This window comes from Triticum urartu, chromosome 3A (genome assembly GCF_056163025.1).
Source record: "Triticum urartu cultivar PI428250 chromosome 3A, HENAU_Tu73, whole genome shotgun sequence".
Classification (NCBI taxonomy): Eukaryota; Viridiplantae; Streptophyta; class Magnoliopsida; order Poales; family Poaceae; genus Triticum; species Triticum urartu.
The window spans coordinates 230,048,017-230,064,555 of NC_141875.1; positions in this window are offsets into that span (position 1 = coordinate 230,048,017).

Here is a 16,539-nt window from a genome sequence, read left to right on the forward strand (position 1 = left end):
CGCATCCCGCCTCACTTTGGCCTATGGCTGGAGACTTTTAATGTAAGCCAAAGGTGGTGCACGGCCAACAGGCCGAGTGCGGAGATGCCATGGTGGGCAAGATGCCCAATACCACCTGGCTCGAAGGCTCCTTTGTAGAGACGGTGAAGGGATGGCAATCGGGGTGGTTCTATATCACCGAGCCGCGCAATGCCAACTGGGTAGCGGCTCCCAAATTCCGATCCGAGTCCCGATGCGGCTTACCTCCTAGCAAGAGAAGGGCCTGACCTGGGGATCTTTGGAAGAGATCACGGGGCTCCAAATGTGCTTCCATAATATGATAATCTGGAAGATTAAGCTCATTGATGTGATCCAGGTCATGCTTGCACGCTGGATCCTTCCATGTCAGCGCCAGACCTGTTATTTGTGGGAGTTCAATTCGGCCGAGCACCAGACGCTGCTAAGGATTTTCGGCACAACGCACAAAGATATCTGGAAGGTGCTCTTCAAGGGCAGCGAGACGCCGCCACCCTTGACCAAAGATCGCGGGCTCAACTTTAAGCGTCAGGCCAATTCGGTAAGCCATCAAGGTATAGTCTTTAAGAACACACTTTGAGGAAGGATACTAAGCCTTCTTGTCAATTTCTTTTTTATGCCTGGGTCGACCTAGCGGGATGAATTAATAGTCTGGCTCCGCTGCCCGAATACAAAGAAACCCCACTCCTTACGAAGATGTTATTTCCGGCACCTTACGATGTGCCGGAGAAGAAGGTCAAAACCACGGCCAAGGGGACCAGGAGTTGAAAGTGCAACTATCCCTAGGTGGTTTTGGTAATTCCTAACAACATATAGCTCATTGAGCTAATGCTATTCCAAGATTAATATTTCAGGAAAAGCTAAATGAATGGCATGGCATGGATGAGGAAAGTGGACCCCTCAAAATACTAAGGACAAAAAGATTGGCTCAAGCTCAAAGCTCAAGACTCTACATTTTATATTTTAGTGATCCAAGATCACATTGAGTCTGTAGGAAAAGCCAATACTATCAAGGAGGGATGAGGTGTTGTTTAATGAGGTTCTTGCTTCATAGTACTTAGTGATATGCTCCAAAACCCTCAACTACCTTCCCACATCCACATATGACCTAAATCAAAAGTTAAACTCGGCCCCACCGATTCTTTCTATCCGGCGCCACCGAGTTCAGATGTCATAGCCACTGCTACAAACCCCAGGCAAATCAGTCTCACCGATAGGGATCTCGGTCACACCGAGATGGGGTTGTAATCTCTCTATTTCCCTTTGTAACGTTTCGGTCCAACCGAGATGAGCGATCGGTCCCACCGAGATTGCAATGTAAACTCTCTGTTTTCCTTTTGTAACATTTCGGTCCCACCGAAATGAGCGATCGGTCCCATCGAGTTTACCTGACCAACTCTCTGGTTAGCTTATTACCAAAATCGGTCTCCCCGAGTTTGTGTAATCGATCACACCGAGATTACTTTATGCCCTAACCCTAACCATATCGGTCCTACCGAGTTGCATCTCAGTCCCACCGAAAATCCTAACAGTCACTAGGTTTGCTAAATCGGTCCGACCGAGTTTCTCCATTCGGTCTCACTGAGATTGGTAAATTGTGTCTAACGGTTAGATTTTGTGTGGAGGCTATATATATCCCTCCACCCACTCTTCATTCGTGGAGAGAGCCATCAGAACATACCTACACTTCCAATACACATTTTCTGAGAGAGAACCACCTACTCATGTGTTGAGGCCAAGATATTCCATTCCTACCATATGAATCTTGATCTCTAGCCTTCCCAAGTTGCTTTCCACTCAAATTTTCTTTCCACAAAATCCATATCCCATGAGAGAGACTTGAGTGTTGGGGAGACTATCATTTGAAGCACAAGAGCAAGGAGTTCATCATCAACACACCATTTGTTACTTCTTGGAGAGTGGTGTCTCCTAGATTGGCTAGGTATCACTTGGGAGCCTCCGACAAAGATTGTGGAGTTGAACCAAGGAGTTTGTAAGGGCAAGGAGATCGCCTACTTCGTGAAGATCTACCGCTAGTGTGGCAAGTCCTTCGTGGGTGATGGCCATGATGGGATAGACAAGGTTGCTTCTTCGTGGACCCTTCGTGGGTGGAGCCCTCTGTGGACTCGCCCAACCGTTACCCTCCGTGGGTTGAAGTCTCCATCAACGTGGATGTACGATAGCACCACCTATCGGAACCATGACAAAAACATTCGTGTCTCCAATTGCGTTTGAATTCTCCAAACCCTTCCCTTTACATTATTGCAATTTGCATGCTTTACTTTCCGCTGCTCATAGACTCTTTGCATGCTTGCTTGAACTGTGTTAAGATTGCTTGACTTGTGCTAAGATAGCTAAAATCTGCCAAAGACTAAAATTGGGAAAAGGATAGATTTTTAATTGGTCAAGTAGTCTAATCACCCCCCTCTAGACATACTTTCGATCCTACAAGTGGTGTTAGAGGTTTGGTCTCCATTTTCTTTGATTTCCATAGCTTTTGGTGGTCATAGCCTTGGTTTCACAACCTAGGAGAGTATGGCGTCTAGCGAGGGAAATAATCACCATAGAGGTCCTTACTTTGATGGCACTAATTTTGCTAGTTGGAAGCATCAGATGAAAATGCATATTCTTGGACATAACCCCGTCGTTTGGGATATTGTGTGTGTTGGCTTGCAAGGTGAATTCTTTGATTGGAGAGAACCGAATCGTGAAGCTACCGCGGATGAGTTGAAGATGCTACATTACAATGCTCAAGCTTGTGATATCCTCTTCAACAGATTATGCCCCGAAGAATTGAACAAAATCAGCCGCGTTGAGAATGCAAAGGAAATTTGGGATACTTTGATTGACATGCATGAAGGTACCGACTCCATCAAGGAATCCAAGTTGGATGTGCTTCAAAGTCAACTTAACAAGTTCAAAATGAAGGATGGTGAAGGTGTCGCTGAAATGTACTCTAGGCTTGCTCTTATCACAAAATGAGATTGCCGGCTTAGGAAGCGAAGATATGACCGACAAATTCATCATCAAGAAGATCCTAGGAGCCTTGGATGGAAAATACGATACCGTATGCACATTGATACAAATGATGCCAAATTACAAAGATCTCAAGCCAACGGAAGTCATTGGAAGAATTGTTGCTCATGAGATGTCACTCAAGGATAAGGAGGAGCTCCATAACAAGTCAAGTGGTGCTTACAAAGCCTCATGTGAAGCCCCCACATCATCAAGTGAGAAACAAACCTTTAATGAAGAATTGAGCCTAATGGTGAAGAACGTCAACAAATTCTACAAGCATAGAAGCAAAGAGAGAAGTTCCAAATCAAGGTCCTACAATGACAAAAGATCTTCTAGTCGAGAGCGAAACTGCTACAATTGTGGAAGACCCGGACACTACTCCAATGAGTGTACGGCTCACCACAAGAGAAGAGAAGATTCTCCCAAAAGAAGAAGTAGAAGAGAAGAATCACCATCAAGGGAGAGAAGGAGTAGGGATGATCGATATGAATGAAGACACCCTCGGAGAAGCAAGGATTTGGAAAGGAAGGACAAGTCATCAAGGAGCTACACAAAACGAAGACATCAAGCTCATGTTGGTGAATGTGTATCCGGCTCTGACTCCGACAATGACTCCGAGAGAAGCTATCACTCCGAATATGAATATACTCAAGATGAAGGTGTTGCCGGTCTAGCACTTGTGTCAACCAACTCCTACGACATATTTGATTCACCAAATGAAGGAATTGGAAGATGCTTCATGGCCAAAGGTCCAAAGGTATCACACCCCGAGTATGTTGATTTCAATAGTGATGAAGATGACTTGTTAGGTGATGATTATTTACTTGTTGACAACTGTAGTGATGAATACTATGATGAAATGAATGACAATGATAAGGAGAAGATTGAGTCTCTAACTAAAGAACTAAACACTCTTAAGTTAGCTCATGAAACTATCTTAGGAGATCATCGAGAACTTTTAAGGACTCATGAGAAATTACGTTTTGAAAAGCTCAACCTTGAGCAAGAGAATGAGTTCTTAAAGGAATTCAATGATGATCTTCGCAAGAAAAGTTCTTCTTACATTACCAAGCGTTTACTCTTATCCACTTACATGCCTCAAGTTACACTAATGATTCTCTTAGCCAAGTTACACTTGAGCGAGAAAATGGCTTATTGAAGGGAATTATAGAGAAAGGTGTTTACAAGAGCCTTGCCGGGAGTAAGGAATTCGAGGAAATTGTACGCAAGCAAGGAAGGCACCAGAAGAATCAAGGTATTGGTTTTGAACGAGAGTTCAATGCCAATGGAGTTGAGTGGGAAGAAGATCAATACCCCAAGACGAAGTTTGTTCCTCAGCAAGAGAAGTATGACCCTACTTCTTCCAAAGGGACACAAGCTCGAGATGATCTTCCACCACATGACCACAAGAAAAAAGGCAAGGACAAGCTTCAAGAGGAAATTGATGCATTTGAAGAAGCTCCTAAGGCCTTGGAAAAGTGGGTTCCCAAGACTACATCAAGTTCCACTTCATCAAGTACAATTACAACTCCGAGGATTCCCATCAAGATGGTGTGGATCCCGAAGAAGAAGAATTAGAGAGTTCTTGAGGGTGACTCCGCCAACAAACTTCACTCTTATCATTTTGGCAACAACAAGTGCAATCAACTTCCACATCTTGCACTAGTTCAAGGAGTCACAAACCCTCTTGTTGGTAAGAAAAGGGACAAGGTAACCTAAAGCTTTCATAGACATCATCTTGTGTGTGCATCACTCTATGTCTATGGATATCCTTGTTTGTTCCTTGTGGGACTAACCCATGTAGGTATTGTAAGTGCAACTCACTCCAAAGGATAGCTCCGAATGATCCACATCAACTTAGAGAATCCACATCTTCAACACCTACATGAAGTCATCATCGACAAAACCCAAGGTTAGTTCATCCCTCTTAGGGGGGAGCTTTACTCTAACAATTGAGTTAAAGCAACTCTATTGGTGTGAACACAACAACGCTTTATGTAAAAGTGGTAACCCCACTTGTGCTTAAACGATGAGTATGACATATGATCAAATGTTCTCATTTGACTCCTAAGTCAATATACTCATATATAGATGACCTAGTCATCGCCAATTGCTTGATAGATGCTAGAATTGTTTGTGCATGCTTTGCCACATATTTCATTTGCCATTTTATTGTGTGAGCATGTTGGTTGCATAATTTACTCATTCGAGGACATCCACTTGTTGTTTTGATCGATTGGTTTCGTTTTTCTTTTGGCCAAGTGGATGGACAAGAATGCCTAAGAACCTTCTCTAGCTATCTATGCTTTTCTCGTCTCAAACTCTATTCATGCTGCATCACAAAATTAGATCAAGTTAGATTCGAACCACTCTGTGTGAGGAGCACTCGGAGTCCCCGATTCGTCATAGACTTAAACTTCCAAAACTTCTTTGTGCATTTCGGTCTGACAGATTCACCCATTTCGGTTATAAGAGATCACTAAGCCGATCTAGGTTTTCAACCTTGGTGCAACCGATTCAAACTTTTCGATCACACCGAGTTTCAGTAACTGCTTGCAGTTATGAATCTCGGTGCCACCGAGTTGTTCCACTCGGTCACACCGACAGGGTCGGACTATATATATCCACGGGTCAAATTTTGGAAAACTTTCCGAACCTCCTCGACCCGCGCTTAGACCGCTCTGCCTCCAGGGTCTCCGGATCGTTATCCTCATCGTCAGCCGCCTCTTGCCGCTGGTCTCCCCCGCCGTCAACGGGAATTATCCCCGATGTTGCCGCTGTAGCGAGTTCATCACCGAACTAGGGTATGAACTCGATCACTGTGGTATCCTTATCTGATTCCTAGCACATTGTGTTCGCCATGTATCTTGCCACGATTGAGATCATTCTATCCATTGAAAACACTCCGTAGCTTAGTTGTGATTTGAAAATTTAGGGTTAGGTTTCCGTCGAAACCATCTCGGACCCACCGAGTTGTGGAACTCGGTACCACCAATTCGGCTCAGGCCATTGCACATGTGATTCTCGGTCTGACCGAGAATGCAAATCGGTGTGACCGAGTTCAGGACTTTGTGAAACCCTAGCAGTCTCGGTGCCACCGAACTGTGACTCGGTCTGACCGAGTTCACTAGTTTAGGTTCCAATAGCTACTTCGGTATCACCGAGTTTACAAATCGGTTGATCCGAAATGCTTTCTGTGGAAAACTAAAACTAAGTTTTTGACTCATTCTTTTGCAAAAACCTCTGCATTTTGTGATGCTTATCCACTCTATCTCATCTATATCTATTCACAGGGTCTGCTGTCAGTGTTTGCAATATGTCTGATCAGAGTGACAGCCAGAACAAGTCATAGGAGCAGGTTCACTTGAGTGAGGGCACTAGTCCCTCTAGTAGCTTAGATGATGGTAGCAGGAGCACCCCAAGCAACTTACCCAAAGCTGCCACCAGGGCCAGCAAGAAAAAAACCTCAGAGTCAGAGGATGAGGACTATGTGGCTGAGGAAGAAGAAACCACCTCAAAGAGGAAAGTCCTGAAGAAGGAATATGGCATAGCTCCTGCCACCAAGCCAGGCATGAAGCAAAAGGTTCCTGCCAAGAGAGCTCCAATGTCTAAGGCCAGAGCATCTACTCAAGAGACTTTGGGATCTGCACCCAAAGAGCAGGTTGTGGCAGAGAAGAAGAGGAAAGAGAGGGTCAAGAAGACCACTGCCAGAGTGCTTGGGAGATCCTCAATCATGAGAGGTTCTGAAGAGGAAGAGGAAGAAGATGCTGCACCAGCACCCAAAGCTCAGAAGCTTATGGGCGATGCCATCAGGGCAGGGGCTGTTCCATCTAAGCCTAAGACTGCTCCTAAGGCTGCTGTTCCAGCTCCAAAGCCAAAACCAAAGAGGAGCACCAGGAACATCCCTGCTGAGGAGAAGAACAAGGGCCCGGTGCCTGAAGCTGAAATGGAAGAAGAAGAAGATGAGTCACATGTCTTGAGGAAGTTGAAGCCAAAAATTCCAGATCACAATGATGCTCATCCAGTAGCTGAGAACATAAAGATCAGGAAGGACTCAGGATTGAGGCTATGGAGAGAGTCTGATCCATATGCCACCAGGAGAAGGACTGCTGTGGACTACATGTTCCATACAAAGGAACAGTAGAACTTCTATGAGACCATCTTGCTTGACAAGAAGCCCATAGTGTGTGACATGAGATGGGTCGACTGGGAGTACATCATGGAGAATGATGAACATTATCCATGTGTGTATGACAGTTTCAAGGCGTGTGGAGTCGATGAGTTTGTGGCTCGGAAGCTCGCAAAATGGAATTACGAGCTCATCATGCAGTTCTACTCCACAGCTCACTTCTACCCAGATGGAAGGATCGTCTGGATGTCTGAAGGTACAAGGTACCTGTCAACGGTTGCTGAATGGGCGAAGTTGATCAATGCCCCAAAAGAGAGTGAAGATGACTTGGATGTCTGTGCTAAGAAGAAGAAGGATCACAACTCCATGGCACACATGTACAAGGAGATCCCAGATGCTGCTCTTGAGACACATAAGTTTGGATTTGTACATTACCTTCTGTTAGGATTGCCAACTATCAACTGGATCCTCAGGCACACTCTCTTGCCCAAGTCTGGTGATCACAAGATGATCAGAGGCCATGCAATTAACTTGCTTCACATCTTTGATCTCCCACAAAAGTTCAAAGTCATGAGCCTCATAGTGGAAACCATAAAGAGGACAGCTGCATATCAGAAGAGGAGTTGTGGGTATGCCCCACAGATCCAGGAGCTGATCAACTCCAAGATGGGCACTGGCACATATCTGCTGGACAAGGAGCACATGCCTATCTATCCAGACTTTGAGGACAACCAAGTGGTGATGGATGAAAATGAACCATCTTCGGTGCATGCACAAGCCAAGAAGGAGAAGGCAAAGGCTGAAAAGGCTGCAAGGATGCCAACTACTAAAGAAGCATCTCAGTATCTTTTGAAGAGAAAGCAAGATCAGCTTGGCTACTTGATTGCCTCCACTCTGAGGATTGAGAAGAGACTGGCCACCCTGACTCAAAACCAGGAGAGCTTGGAGAGGATCGTGGAGCAAAAGTTCTATGACTTGGATGTGAAGGTAACTGAGATCCAGTCTGTTGTGGAGCAACTTCAGGATGATATGCAGGAGAGGAAGGGCAAGACAACCACTGATGCATTTGCCAGAGTGCCTAGAGCTCAGAGATCTGCTACAGTGCCTGTTCCAGACACCAGAGCCACTTCATCTGCACCAGCTATAGCTTTAGTGCCACCAGCTCCAGCACCTACTCCATCAGCTCCATCTACATCGACTGAAGCCTTCGTTCTTCGAGTTATCCGGACACCAGCACCTGAAGACCAAGCCTGAGAGACGATTCAGTGCTATGCATTTTCTAGGAACTTTTTGGTAACTTGTTGCCAAAGGGGGAGAAAAATGTATAGATCATAGGCTTCGAGAGAGAGCGTTGCTTTTTATTCTCTCTTGCTTTGGTGGTTGAACTTTATTTTATTGTTTGAGACACTTTTTGTCTGTGTGATACTTGGATGATCATGTGTTTGATCATATGCTACCTTAATGCTTGTTGGATGACATTATCCTTTTATCCCTATATGATCATTCACTTTGCTTGGTGATGAGTGCATGTATTTAATTATTATCTTTTTTAGTGCTCCACCAAGATGTATGTGACATGGAAGAGTAACCCATGAGCCTAATTCTCTGTGCATTTGCAGTCCAAAGCAAATCATAAACTATGCACAAATTTAGGGGGAGCTCTTGCTTTTCACATACTTCTCAAAGCGACAATGTTTTTCACTCTTATTATCACTTGTCGAAGCTTTGATCTATATGTTGTCATCAATTACAAAAAAGGGGGAGATTGAAGGTGCAACTATCCCTAGGTGGTTTTGGTAATTCCTAACAACATATAGCTCATTAAGCTAATGCTATTCCAAGATTAATATTTCAGGAAAAGCTCAATGAATGGCATGGCATGGATGAGGAAAGTGGACCCCTCAAAATACTAAGGACAAAAAGATTGGCTCAAGCTCAAAGCTCAAGACTCTACATTTTATATTTTAGTGATCCAAGATCACATTGAGTATATAGGAAAAGCCAATACTATCAAGGAGGGATGAGGTGTTGTTTAATGAGGTTCTTGCTTCATAGTGCTTAGTGATATGCTCCAAAACCCTCAACTACCTTCCCACATCCACATATGACCTAAATCAAAAGTCAAACTCGGCCCCACCGATTCTTTCTATCCGGCACCACCGAGTTCAGATGTCATAGCCACTGCTACAAACCCTAGGCAAATCGGTCTCACCGATAGGGATCTCGATCACACCGAGATGGGGTTGTAATCTCTCTGTTTCCCTTCGTAATGTTTCGGTCCTACCGAGATGAGCGATTGGTCCAACCGAGATTGCAATGTAAACTCTCTGTTTTCCTTTTGTAACATTTCGGTCCCACCAAAATGAGCGATCGGTCCCACCGAGTTTACCTGACCAACTCTCTGGTTAGCTTATTACCAAAATCGGTCTCACCCAGTTTGTGTAATCGGTCACACCGAGATTACGTTATGCCCTAACACTAACCATATTGGTCCTACCGAGTTGCATCTCAGTCCCACCGAAAATCCTAACGGTCACTAGGTTTGCTAAATCGGTCCAACCGAGTTTCTCCATTCGGTCTCACCGAGATTGGTAAATTGTGTGTAACGTTTAGATTTTGTGTGGAGGCTATATATACCCCTCCACACACTCTTCATTCATGGAGAGAGCCATCAGAACATACCTACACTTCCAATACACATTTTCTGAGAGAGAACCACCTACTCATGTGTTGAGGCCAAGATATTCCATTCCTACCATATGAATCTTGATTTCTAGCCTTCCCAAGTTGCTTTCCACTCAAATCTTCTTTCCAAAAAATCCATATCCTGTGAGAGAGAGTTGAGTGTTGGGGAGACTATCATTTGAAGCACAAGAGCAAGGAGTTAATCATCAACACACCATTTGTCACTTCTTGGAGAGTGGTGTCTCCTAGATTGGCTAGGTGTCACTTGGGAGCCTCTGACAAAGATTGTGGAGTTGAACCAAGGAGTTTGTAAGGGCAAGGAGATCGCCTACTTCGTGAAGATCTACCGCTAGTGAGGCAAGTCCTTCGTGGGAGATGGCCATGATGGGATAGACAAGGTTGCTTCTTCATGGACCCTTCGTGGGTGGAGCCCTCCGTGGACTCGCGCAACCGTTACCCTCCATGGGTTGAAGTCTCCATCAACGTGGATGTACGATAGCACCACCTGTCGGAAGCACGACAAAAACATCCGTGTCTCCAATTGCATTTGAATTATCCAAACCCTTCCCTTTACATTCTTGCAAGTTGCATGCTTTACTTTCCGCTGCTCATGGACTCTTTGCATGCTTGCTTGAATTGTGTTAAGATTTCTTAACTTGTGCTAAGATAGCTAAAATCTGCCAAAGACTAAAATTGGGAAAAGGATAGATTTTTAACTGGTCAAGTAGTCTAATCACCCCCCTCTAGACATACTTTCGATCCTACAGGAGTGGGCTTCGCCGAAGGAGCACCTTGGTCATCTCGTCTGATGATGAGACAGACCCCTCAGCCGCCGATGATGACGACGAGGAGGGAGGCGACTCCCCTCCTGCGAGAGGAAGGGAGAAAAGGGAGGCCTCCACGAGTTTGGAGGCAGAGGCGCCCAAGAGGGGGAGAGGCTCCCTCGCGGATAACTCTGCATGGGACGTTGATAGCAGTCTGGAGCGACCTCGTTGGACCAAGCCTCCGGCCGCCTCGTGAGTACCAGAATCAAAAACATCTGGCCTTCTCGGTTTGTAATACTGACCCATCTTTAACCTTTTCATTGCAGTACGGCACGCGATGGCTCCCGGCGATCCTCGACAGAGGATTCGCTGGAGTCGAAGGAGATGGCTAGCATGTCTCCGCCACCTGCTCATTCCATCTCACCCAAGGGTGAGGATGAGGTGGTGTCCAAAAAGACTTTCCCATGCCGGGGGAGATTCCGGAGACCATCGGGGCGACGTCCCAGGATGACTCTTCGGCCGCCGGACATACGGGGGAAAAGTCCCCACAGGGACTGGTGACGGGGCCCGAGTTCCCTTCGGGCCTCAGCCGGATGCTATTCCGGAGATCTACATGGCTCCGGGGTCCAGCGAACGGCATTCTCCCCAAGGAGGGAATGTGCCTATTCCACCGGTGACCTCTATCCAACCAGAGGCACCGGATAATCTGCTGGAGGCACTACGAGGCGCCTCTATCGTGGATGAGCATCATGTCCTTATGGACACGGTAATAGAGAAGGTTCAGTTTGTCAAAAGAGGACTGACCGGAGCCTGCACTAGCCTTCTAATGGGCTTTGAGGTGAGTAATGTGATTGTAGGAAAATATCACCGTATAGACAGTAGCCCCTGATGCTCTGTTTGGTGTTCGGGAGGAAAAGCCAAACAGAGGATCAAGAATAAATATCGCAGGAGTCTATCATGAGTTGTCTGTGTGAATAAGCAGGTATCGCTGCAGGCTGCCACTGCTCATGCTGCGGAAGTTTCCGGACTAAAGCGGAAACTGGAGCGGGCCGAGGAGGAGCTTGGCCTCGTGAAGAAGCAGCTGGAAGATAGCCAAGGTATGCAGTAACCTATGGGTACATTTCGAAAAAATGAGTAGTCCAGCCAGACTAAAGTGTCATAAACTTTATTAGTGACCATGACCGAGGTGGCGGCCCTTAAGAAGGCGTTAGCCAAGGCCGAGGACAAAGCGTCCAAGGAACGCGCCGCACGCGAGAGGCATGAGGCCCAGGTTGGCGAGGCGCATCAATAGCTCCAGGGCGTGATCGAGAGATTTGAGTCCTTGGAGCGCGATTGTAAGGCGCAAGAGTCCGAACTGGCGAAGGCCCGCTGGAGCGCACAGGATGCACGAGTCGTAGCCCAGGATGCCCTATAGGAAATTCAGGCAGCCAAAGAGATTGCGGCGGGTAATTCTTTCACCATGCAAAGCAAGTATGTAGAAGAAATATTCCTTGTAGTTATCCGAATTTGGGTTTTCCAGGGGCATTTATGGATCTGCCGTGTAGTATATCAGATGCTGCCAAGCACTATAGAGCCGAAGAAGGGATGTGGACGGAGAAGCTATTCTGGTCCCAATATCTTGGACCCGAATACCCGTTGTCCTTCAGCGACCAGCTAAAGTTGTTGGTCGAGCTGCACAGGTCGGCAGAGTTAGCCATGAAGGACATGATAGTCCGGCTATGGCATGCCGAGCCTATACCTAGAAGCTACTTCGGACTTGTTAAGCGGCTTGTAAGTGCTTGTCCGCGACTCGAAGCCGTGAAGCGGTCGGTCTGTATTGAAGGTGCGCGTATGGCATTTGCCCGCGTCAAGACGCATTAGACAAAGCTGGATGCCAAGAAGTTGATGACCGAGGGGCCGCTGGAGGGCAAGGAGCATCGTCGACCCGAGCTCTATTTTGATGGCGTCCTAGAGGGTCCCGCCTTGTGGCGGAGCATTGTTCGAAGGATGTAATATTCCCATGAGAACATTTGTATTATCCTCTCCTGTAATATGGAACAATGATGTTATGTATTACAACGCTCGCCATTTACATTTTACCTCCTGTGTGGCCGTTTATGAAATCTGAGGGTTGACTAGTCGTCGGCTTCTGCCCCCACGTAGATAGTACGGGGGTGTTTGGGATAAATCTAAACACTCTTTACTCCAAATTATGGACCTAAAAGGAGGTGTTTAGCGCAACGAACAAGGCAATCAGTCTATGCGGCCTTTACCACCCTCACTTAGCCGTAGGAGTTTGACAATTAAGAAAGTTGGCGAAGCCCGTGGTATTCTGAAGGCTGGACTAGGGGCGTTATACACGCCTAATCAGAGGAACCGATTCTTCGCAGGAAGCAGGAAAATCTCTAATGATTTAGAACCTCTCGAACAGCTGACCAGCTCTCGCCGCATCATGACAGTCAGTTTTCGGCTTTCTCTACTGAGGTTCTCATCCGAAAGAACCGGGACACAATCGCAGTAGTTCTCCCTTTACTACCCTAGCCAATATAGCGGAACGTAAGGTAGTAAGTACAGGAGCCGGGCAACCCAACTATTAACCAAAGACATGATTCGGAGCCGATGCATATAATGCTATAAGTTCAGGGTGCTGAACTATACTGAAAAAGTGTTTGGACTTTATTGCCGTAATGCGGGGTGTAATGGAGCCCCTAGCGCAGTAATACGTACCATGGTGTACGTGTGCAATAAGTAATATATACAAAGGTGAGAAAACAGGAAAATTAGGTAATAAGCTGACGCCACCATTCATTCACCATCGTGATGTAATTGGTACGTCGAGGCGTACTTTGTGCAAATAATTCGATAAGCAAGTAAAGCTATTTAACATGCCGTAACCAAGGGCGAGCTGCGTGCGGGTATGTAAAACAAGTATGGTGATCGTTAATAGAGACCACCTGGGGGTTCCCTTGTATGCTAGAGCTCCTTGCCTCCTTGGTGTGTTCTGCAAACGGGTCATCCGCATAGACCTCGAAAAGAGAAAAAACCCGTAATAAAAATGAAAAGTAAAGGTGTGTGAATCCCAGGGTCGGTCAAGTCGTACAGTGGGTCGCGGACGAATTATGCCTCCGTCAATTCCCATGGGGTTTTGAGTGCGTAGTTTATGTATGCGCAGTATTAGTGCCATTGCCTCATCAGGGCTGGGACGGAGGTTAAATTGCTAATTCAGCTCTTGTCGAGCCGAGCTGTCCTACTGCAGTGTGGTCCGGACCCTCTTGATGATGTCCAGGGGCTCGCCAGCTGGATTATAATGCTTCTTGAGAAGGACACTCTGTACCTCTGCTGCTAGGGAGGCAGTGTGCTCCTCTGTACGGAGGGAGTGTTCCGTGTTTCCATTTACTGTAATGATGCCACGTGGGTCGGGCATCTTGATCTTGAGGTAAGCGTAACGTGGCACCACATTGAATCTAGCGAATGCGGTTCGTCTGAGCAGGGCGTGATAGCCGCTGCGAAATGGGACGATATCAAATATTAGTTCTTCGCTTCGGAAGTTATCCGGGGAACTGAAGACCACCTCTAGCATGATCGAGCCCGTATAACGGGCCTCTACGCCTAGTATAACTCCTTTAAAGGTAGTTATCGTGGGCTTGATTCATGAGGGATTAATGCCCATCTTGTGTATTGTATCCTGATAGAGCAGGTTGAGGCTGCTGCCACCGTCCATTAGGACTCGTGTCGTGTGAAATCCGTCGATGATTGGGTCTAGTACCAATGCGGCCGAACCGCCATGATGGATGCTAGTTGGATGATCACGACGATCAAAGGTGATCGGGACTGATGACCATGGGTTGAATTTTGGGGCGACTGGCTCTACCGCATAAACGTCCCTGAGTGCGCACTTGCGCTCTCTTTTGGGGATGTGTGTGGCGTATATCATGTTCACCGTTTTGACTTGAGGCGGGAATTTCTTCTGCCCCCCAGTGTTCGTCTGCCGGGGCTCCTCATCTTCGTCCTCGCTCTGCGATTCCCCTTGCTTGTTTCCGCTGTTTACCTTGCTGGCTTGTTTAAAGACCTGGCAATCTCTGTTAGTATGGTTGGCTGGTTTGTCTAGGGGTGCCATTTATCTGGCACGGACGATCGAGTATGCGGTCCAAGCTGGATGGTCCTCCGCCTTTCCTTTTATAGGGCTTCTTTCGCTGGCCGGACTTGGAGTCACTGAATCCGGCGTGAATGGTAGTGTCATCGGTGTTATCGCCATTGCTTCGGCATTTGTGTATGTTGCGCCGGAGCTTCTTGGTGCTGCTTTTGGCCTCGGAGGGGCCTGCTTCGTTGGCTGTGTTTGTACTGCGAGCCAGCCAACTATCCTCTCTCGCGCAAAAGCGGGTCATAAGTGCCGTGAGGGCTGCCATGGATCTCGGCTTTTCTTGGGCAAGGTGGCAGGCGAGCCATTCATCATGGATGCTATGTTTAAAGGCCACTATGGCTTCGGCATCCGGACAGTCAATGATCTGGTTCTTTTTGGTTAGGAACCTAGTCCAGAATTTTTTGGCTGATTCTCCAGGTTGTTGAACTATGTGGCTTAAGTCATCGGCATCGGGTGGCCGGACATATGTACCTTGGAAGTTGTCAAGGAAGGCTTCTTCCAAGTCCTCCCAGCTGCCGATGGAGTTCTCATGCAGACTATTTAGCCAGTGTCGAGCTAGTCCTTTGAGCTTTAATGGGAGGTATTTAATGGCATGGAGGTCATCTCCTCGAGCCATGTGTATGTGAAGAATAAAATATTTGGTCCACACTGCGGGGTCGGTTGTTCCGTCGTGTGATTCCATATTGACAGGCTTGAACCCCTCGGGGAATTCATGATCCAGCACCTCGTCTGTGAAGCAGAGAGGGTGTGCGGCACCTCTATAGGAGGCCACGTTAGGGCGTATCTCCGATGACGTCCGTCTGTGGTTGTCGGCCTGGGTGTGATTAAGTTTGTCACGTCCGAATAGGTAGCTGTCGTCCCGAGTATGGAAACGTCCTCGCGATCCATATATAGATTTGTTGTGTCTTGCTCTATTGTCCAATTCTTGCCGAAGATCGTATGGATGGTCCCGAGCTGGTCTGTCCCTGTTTTTGTGAGGCGGTGGGGCGGGCTGCTGTTCGGCCTGAGTTGCCGCTTTATCCCGACCGCAGGGTGGCCGTTCAGCCGCCCTGTCCCGACCATGTGGTGATCGGTCCGCATTACGCGAGGGAGATATGTGCTCCGGCGCCTCCTCATCGAATTGAGGTAGCAGTCTGTGTTTTGGGTAGCTCTTTGCTGGGCGTTTAAGGCCGTATTCCTCGGCTGTCAGGACATCAGTCCATCTGTCGACGAGCAGGTCTTGTTCAGCTTGAAGCTATTGTTGTTTCTTTTTCAGGCTCCTTGCCATGGCTATGAACTGAAGCTTAAAGCGCTCCTACTCGAGAGGATCCTCAGGCACAATGAAGTCTTTGTTGCCGAGGCTTGTCCCCTCCTCAGAGGGTGGACGGTACCTATCATCCCCCGATTCATCTTCTATGGCATGTTCGTTAGGGTTGTCTTGCCTGCTATGGTGTTCCTTTTCAAATGTGGCTCCGACAGGGTTTTCATTGTTTTCGGCGTCGCCTGGAGTACTATTTTCTCCAGTGCCAGTGTTGCCGTCCTTTGAGCGGCGGGGCTTGGGGCGGCGTTTGGGCCTCCGGTGCTTGGACTGTGTCTCGGAGGTTTTATTCGCATCTGGTTCTTCTTTGTCGTCGCCAGATCCTTTAGGTGTATCAACCATGTACACATCGTATGAAGAGGTAGCCGTACAACATCCAGTGAATGGTGGGTCTTGGCCTTGTTCCTTGTCGGCATCTTCGTCCATACCGTCGATGTCCTCGGAGCCATAGTCAAGCACGTCAGTTAAGTCATCGACAGTGGCTATGAATTGGGTGGCGGGTGGGATGCCA